Source organism: Leptonotus elevatus, chromosome 5, assembly GCF_054856555.1.
Source record: "Leptonotus elevatus isolate MCC_2025b chromosome 5, RoL_Lele_1.0, whole genome shotgun sequence".
Classification (NCBI taxonomy): Eukaryota; Metazoa; Chordata; class Actinopteri; order Syngnathiformes; family Syngnathidae; genus Leptonotus; species Leptonotus elevatus.
Genome location: NC_141243.1, coordinates 7,560,205 through 7,567,900, shown reverse-complemented (window position 1 = coordinate 7,567,900; position 7,696 = coordinate 7,560,205).

The window sequence follows — 7,696 nt, the reverse complement described above, 5'->3', positions numbered from 1 at the left end:
CAACTTCTCCTTTAAAACCCTGACTCATTTAAAACCCGAGGTCACACATTCTGACAGCTGAATTTGTTTAAAACTCAATTTTGTGCCCACTGTTAAAAATTGGGACTTTTCTTGGAAGTCAAATCCACCTTTGAAAACCTACCTCCTTTAAAACCCGAGGTCACACATTCTGACAGCTGATTTTTTTTTAAACTCAATTTTGTGCCCACTGTTAAAATTTGGGACCTTTCTTGGAATCCAAACCCACCTTTGAAACCCTAACTCCTTTAAAACCCTAGGTCACACATTCTGACAGCTGAATTTATTTAAACTAAATTTTGTGCCCACTGTTAAAAATTGGGACCTTTCTTGGAAGCCAAACCCACCTTTGAAACCCAGACTTCTTTAAAACCAGAGGTCACACATTCTGACAGCTTAATTTTTAAAAACTCAATTTTGTGACAACTTTTAAAATCTGGGATCCTTGGAAGCCAAATCCTTCTTTGAAACCTTACATTGAAACCTTGGCCGCTGTAAAACCAGAGGAAACCCATCCGGAGCTGAATTTGTTAATTTCTCTGTTAAAACCATTTTGATTTTAAACTATTACAGTACTTTCTTCTCAATTTTCACCAACACCTCTAATCGCATTAGGTAGGCTCATCTACAGGATTATTTGTGAATGGAAGTAGAACTGACTTAGATTTAATTTGTTCACAAACTTTTGAATGTAATTATTATATTTATGTAAAGATAGACATGTATTTTATTGGCTAAGCTATCTATATAAAATATCTGCATTAGTCCTAAAACAAAAAAAATATTTTTTATAGTCTGTCATGTAAGATACTTTTTTTTTTTTTTTTTGCCATGCAGTCGATGTCAGTGCCAAAGCAACATGATGCAAGGTCGAAGTGTTGTTGTTGTAAAAAAGTGCTCTAGGTCAAAGCACAAATATCTTCACCACACTCTTAACTCTTACTATCTAGGGGGGTTTCTTGTACTATTTGAGTTTAATTGGGTCCAAAGAGGGTTGCCAGAATGCAGATGCATTTTTATGTGACCAGTCAAAGATGTACCATGACTGGCATTCATTTATTTTCAAGGGTTGTAGAAACCACTGAATAAAGGAGTTGATCATCATAGCCTTGGTTGATTATAACTATGATTATTATTGTTATTGATATTAGTTTGTTATTTGTTTCCTCAGGGAAGAATTTTCTGATGACAGAATGACTTAGATTATTTGATTGCATATCGATGCTGTGTGTGAGGGGGGATAACTTTACAGAGTCTCTATGAATGATTAACCCCTTAACAACTGTTTTGGTTTCTTAGACACTAACCCTGGACGCTAACATTGCTCTTGACATGGACTAAAACTCTAGCGTCTTTCATGCCTTCGGCTGCATTGTTCTTCCCACCTCCGCCTTCCAATCACCTCGCTGAAGAGCAACGACGTCATCTGCAGGCTCTCATCCATCTCAGCCGGCCTTGAAGCAGAAACATCCCATCTACCGTCACACTTGACATCTCCTTCACACGGCTTTGATTGTCACAATTGTACTACCAGAATTGACGTCCTAATTCAGAACATGAAAGGATGGGTACAAGCGAGAGTTGCTGATGTTGAAATATATGGTAAGGGGTGGACAAAAGAGCTTTATCAAGAAGGAACATGGAGACTCCCTCAAAAAACTAAGCAAAGATATATTTTATTAACTCATTCACTGCCATTGACGGCTATAGACGTCAAAAATTCATTTGAACTATTTCTATTAGTTTAACATCCCCCCCACACACACTTTTCTTAACAAGAGTATGAAAACCTAGAATTTTTTTTATTGTACATTTAGAACAGATATAAAACGTGTGATTAATCTTTAGTTAACTATAGAAGTCATGCAATTAATTACAAATGACAAATTTTAATCGCCTGACGCGATTAAAAAAAAGAAAAGATTATTAAAAATTAGGAGCGTCAGGCGATTCAAATTTTTAATCGTAATTGAATCGCATGACTTCACTAGTTAACTCACGATTAATCACAAATTTTATATCTGTTCTAAATGTACAATAAAAAATTCTAGGTTTTCATACTCTTAACAAAAGTGGGACAACATTTTTTAACTAATAGAAATAGTTCAAATTAATTTTTGACATCTATAGCCGTCAATGAGTTAAATTAGTGACTATTAAAATTATTAAATCATTAAAGTTTACCCATGAGTAAACTTCCACTGCTTAGCTGTAGAAAGTCTGTAGTAAGAAGAGATTACAACTGGACTCATCTACAGTTACGTGGCATTTTGTTTGCACAGAGGTGTGTGCAACTTCCAATAGGTCAGTAGACTCAGTACTCTCAATTTTTGCAGAAAGCTAGGTTGGGAGGAAGACTATTAGCGCTAGCTTTTCTCTTAACCTTGTAACCATGGGCTTACTGTTGTAATTTCTGATTTCATTGTATGCTGTTTTCAAAGTTTGTAACTATTCTCTCAGTATTTTTTTTAGGGGTTTCAGCAGATTAAAATGCAGTTCAATAGTTAACTCACAATTAATCGCAAATTTTACATCCATTCTAAATGTATAATAAAATGTACACTAACTTTTTATACTCTTGTTTACATAAAAGTGGAAAAATGTCAAATAGAAATATGGCTGCTTCTTTTTGTCATTGATAGAGTAATTTCATAATTCATCAAATTGAGTTAAAATTAAAAAGATGTACTCTATTGTAAACAAACGAGTGTGATATTGATTTGTGTTGAGGTCATTTTCTGCCACTAGATGGCATAAGTGCATTTGTAAGACGGTGACAGCTAAGTGTATTTTTCTTTTTACATTAAAAACTATCTAATCTTTATTAACATGAAGTAACTTGTGAAATTCTGCACATTTTTTAAATTGTAAAATACAACTTATATATATATATATATATATATATATATATATATATATATATATATATATATATATATATGCATTATTATTAAATGTATTACTACTAAATTTTGACATGGACGTGCCTGCCCCCAGTAAAGGGCGGTCATTAATCACGCGTGAAAAAAATTTGTGGCGTTAAAGGAACTTTAAATTAATTCAAAATTAACGCACTCATTTTGACACCCCTAAAAACATTGACATTTTATTATTTTATTTTTTTTAAGAAAATGAGGATCCCATAGCTTAAAACCGTAATGTGAAAACGGCGATCAATTTTGGATTCCACACCCCAAAATGGGTTAAAAACAGCTGTCAGACCTAAACTGACCAAAAAAAACAACAACAACAACTGTGAGCCCCAGAGAAATTGACCAAGTGCATCTCACTCCCTAACTGGTTTTATTCCAGTGGAGATAACCACGGCCAGAGCGCTTGCTCCGTCCTTGAAGGTGTTTATTCCGAGCTGATTGGCAGAGATTTTCACAAAAGTTGTGACTTATCTTGGAGACATCAGGGAAAAGATGCGGTCTAAATTACCTTTGCAGAGTTTGGACGTGGCGAGTCGTGAAGGTTATTTGAAATAATGCATAAAGCTTACTGATTCTGCCCACGATGCCCTTGATAGTTCCTTCCCCGAACAAGGGTTTTCTTAATGTGCGCACTTCAATTGTGCTCCGCTTTATCACTGCATTGGAATTCTGCTGAAGGACACATTTGTACTGCGACAGTCAAGATCACCTCAGTAATGAATGAAGAGGGACTTTAACGCTCTCGTGGCTTTCATGCTAATTTTTGTCCCATTTGAATGCGCTATATGTCTGACAAGTAAACCCAAAATAACATTTGCAGTGTTTTCATTAGGTGAGCAGAAGTCACAAGATTGGCCCAGTTCTGCCACAAAAAAAAAAAAAGTCCCCATAGACGACGACACAAACAAGATAAGCAGCGATATCACACAAAACCTGCTTGCCCTCAATAGTGATTGTGACAAAGCGCCATGAAGACGAATTTAGTCCATATGATAAGTGGCACTCATTTTAGCTCAAATGTTGGCTGGTATTGTGATGTTCTACATTTCAACTGTTTGGGGAAGAAGAATGTTGTCATCACAGATTTTTAAGCGCGCTAAAGTTTAAAGAGCATTACTGGATGTGCCAAGATTTAAGAAGAAGCATTAAGTAGCATTTGTGGACGCACCCGTTAAATTATTGTGTTAATTATTGTCTCCGTTCCATTCCCGCTCAAATATATGTACAGTGAATTCAGAGATTTGAGTCTTAACACACGTTTGAAAATGATTGCTGAAAACATAAGTCAAGACTGAGACCTACTGTAAGTAGTACGTACTTTATAACGGTACGGAAGAGGATTAGGGCCAGTGAAGAGAGAGAAGAAAAGTTTGGCAGGATTCTGACTTTATTCTTAGAATTCTCACTTTTAAATCAGAATTATGACTTTAAAGTGAGAATTCTGAATTGAATCTCAGATTTCTGACTTTAAAGTGAGAATTCTGACTTTAAAGTTAAAATTCTGACTTTAAAGTTAAAATTCTGACTAACGATGAAATTCTCACTTTAATCTCAAAATTCTGATTTTAAAGTCAGAATTCTGAATTTAATCTCAGTTTTCTGATTTTAAAGTTAGAATTCTGACATTAATATCAGAATTCTGACATTAATACCAGAATTCTGAGAATAAAGTCAGAATTTTAACTTTAAAGTGAGAATTTTAGCTTTAAAGTGAGAATTTTGAGATTAAAGTGAGAATTTCATCGTTAGTCAGAATTCTCAGATTAAAGTGAGATTTTTAACTTTAAAGTGAGAATTCTGAGAAAAAATTGAAAATTCTGAGAATAAAGTGAGAATTGTCACTTTAAAGTAAGAATTCTCACTTTAAAGCCAGAATTCTGAGAATAAAGTGAGAATCCTGCCAAACTTTTTTTTTCTCTCTTCACTGGCCCTAATCCTCTTCCGTATTATGGATAGATTAAATTTCTTGATTCCCGCCCCCAAGTGTAACACAATTTGCAATCTGGCTCGAGTTGGTCCTCCCACTACATAACCTCTAATTTAAAGGGAATGAGGGGAGCCTGGAAATGAAGCTTGCTGTGCTCACTCCCACAACCGCACAACAGCCTGCCACTTTGTTGTGCACTTTTAAACAGTGTTTATTCCCTTCCTCGAACCCTGCAGTCACGCTTCGCTGTGGAACATCTGCTGTCTGCGTGAGGTGGGAATCTGCCAATTGTTGCTCTGCAGTAAAGCAGCGACCTACATAGGAGAGCCGTCGATAAAGGCTCAGAAACATCGACAGCCAACGTGTACAGTGTGTGGCACTGGCAAGACGCAACATAAACATCATCATGTTATCTGTGTTGGGTCATTGTTTTTTTTGTTTTTGTTTTTTTGTTGTCTTACTGGCGCCTTAGACATAAAGACTGCAAGATCTTGGCACAGTCTTTTCTTGTGTTGTCATTAGTGGTGTCAAAATGAGTGCGTTAATTTTGGGTTTGTTTAAAGTTCCTTTAATGCCACTAATTTAAATTCTTAAATTAATTTAATTAATCCAAAAAATTATTTTTATTGACCACCTCTTACTTTGAAAGCCTGTACTGCGGGGAATTCCAGTCGCAACGCAGCAGACACGTCCACGTCAACATTTAGCAGTAATACATTTAATAATATAGCATATATTTGTAGAAATGGGGTCAAGTTGTATTTTACAATTTTAAAATTTAGCAGAATTTCACAAAGTTACTTCTTGTTAATATGAAAAAAAATGCACCGAGCTGTTACCAATGACTTACAAATGCAATTATGCCATCTAGTGGCAGAAATGACCTCAACACAAATCAATATCACACTTGTTATTATTATTTTTTTTTCTACAGTACTGTACATCTTTTTAATTCTTAATTATTATGAAATTACTGTATCAATGACTAAAAGATGCAGCCATATTTCTAATAGTTTAAAAACTGTTCCACTTGCTATGCTGACAAGAGTAAGAAAACTTAGAAAGAAATATTTGATTGTACATTTAGAATATATATAAGCTTTGCAATTATTGTGAGTTAACTATTGAAGTCATGCAATTAATTAAGATTAAAAAACTTAATCACCTGACACACCCAGTTGCAAACAAGATGTAACAGCTTTAAATGTGGATATATAAATGTGGATATATTGTCACTGTTATATTATATATTATAATATTATATGACTTACATTTGACAGAAAAGGCGATACTAAAAAAACATGTTTATTGATTATTTTGCAGTGTTGACAGTATATGAAGGACAACATTTCAAAAGACAGCAACAGTAATATTGATATTTACTCCTGGGTTATTGATATTGTAGCATGGCAGATAATAAGGCCACAAAATTGACAGGGAAATGATGTACAATATTTATAATATTCTGAATTACATGTCAGGTGTCCTGTCTATATTTGTTCAAGCTTTTTGTTTGTGATCTTTGCTAGCCAAAAATATTTGGATAATTCCCCTCACCCAGTGTCCCGAGGTCACTTTTTGTCACCCATCAGAAAACCTGAAGTCCAAAAAAACGGGTTGAACGTACACAGCTCAATTTTGTTTTGCTCCCATCCTGTGTAATGTCCAAACGTTGTTAAGTATTTGAAATGCACATCAGGCTTAGCCGAGTCGATTATGTATTTCTGTGCCTGTTCCCTCATCTGTCTTTACAATGCTCTTCTGTTGTTGTTAGCGGCGCGGAACCCGGGGCACTTTGGAAGCGAGCGCAGAATAGGACCGCTGTCTCCCCACCTTGCGATCGATTCGATGCCCAGAGAATGAAACGACCGGGATGAATGAGAAAATTGACAACCATGTTTCCACCAGCCTGCAGCCCGCCAGAAAAAAACGCTTAAGTGCACTTCAAGTTCCTTTTACTCAAACCCTGATTAGTTATTTTACCCCCTTCGGTCCATTGGGAAGATAAGGTGGGTAGAGTAGCCAAAAATTGTACTCTAGTAAAAGTACTTTAGAATGATATGACTCAAGTAAAAAGTAGTACTCAAAATACTTACTTAAAGTAAGTAAATATTAAGTGAAAAAAATACTCAAGTGCTGAGTAATTAATTATTGATTTTCTGCGCATCTAACAGACAAATATAGACAAGGCGCAAATCCAGATACTGCCAACAATATAACCTAATCATATATCATATCTATGAATTGAAATCAATTAGCGCAAATTTAGCCAGGAGAAACGACCGTTTCCTCTCATGAAACGGCACAAGTTGAACATGATGGCATAGTGGCCATGTGACTGTCTGACTCCGTTGCATTGGCCAAATGAATTAAAGTGTTTAAAATAAGGAAAATAGCATGAAAACGTACAGCAACATCTGGAGGGCCAGGATGTGTGATTTAAATAAGCAGCTTGACATTCGGGAAGAAGTATAGAGGGTAAACACGAAGCTGCGTCCTGGAGCCAGTGAGCTTACATCATCGGGAACGGCAGTGACTTTGCCGAGCTCGGGTGAATTTTCCAGAAATCATTTTTGTGAATACATGTATGGAGCTGTGTTTTTTTTGTTTTTGTTTTTTTAACTAGTATTGTATTATATTGAGCTGGACATGTGATGGGAGTGTTGACTAACTGTTTTTTTTTCTTTTTTTATGACAGAAAAAAAATATTAAAGAAAACAAACAAAAAATACCTGAAAAACAGGACAAAATACAAAAAAACAAACTGAAAACCCCCCCCCCTAAAATTGTATTCAGAAAAACAGGAAGGTGAATGCAA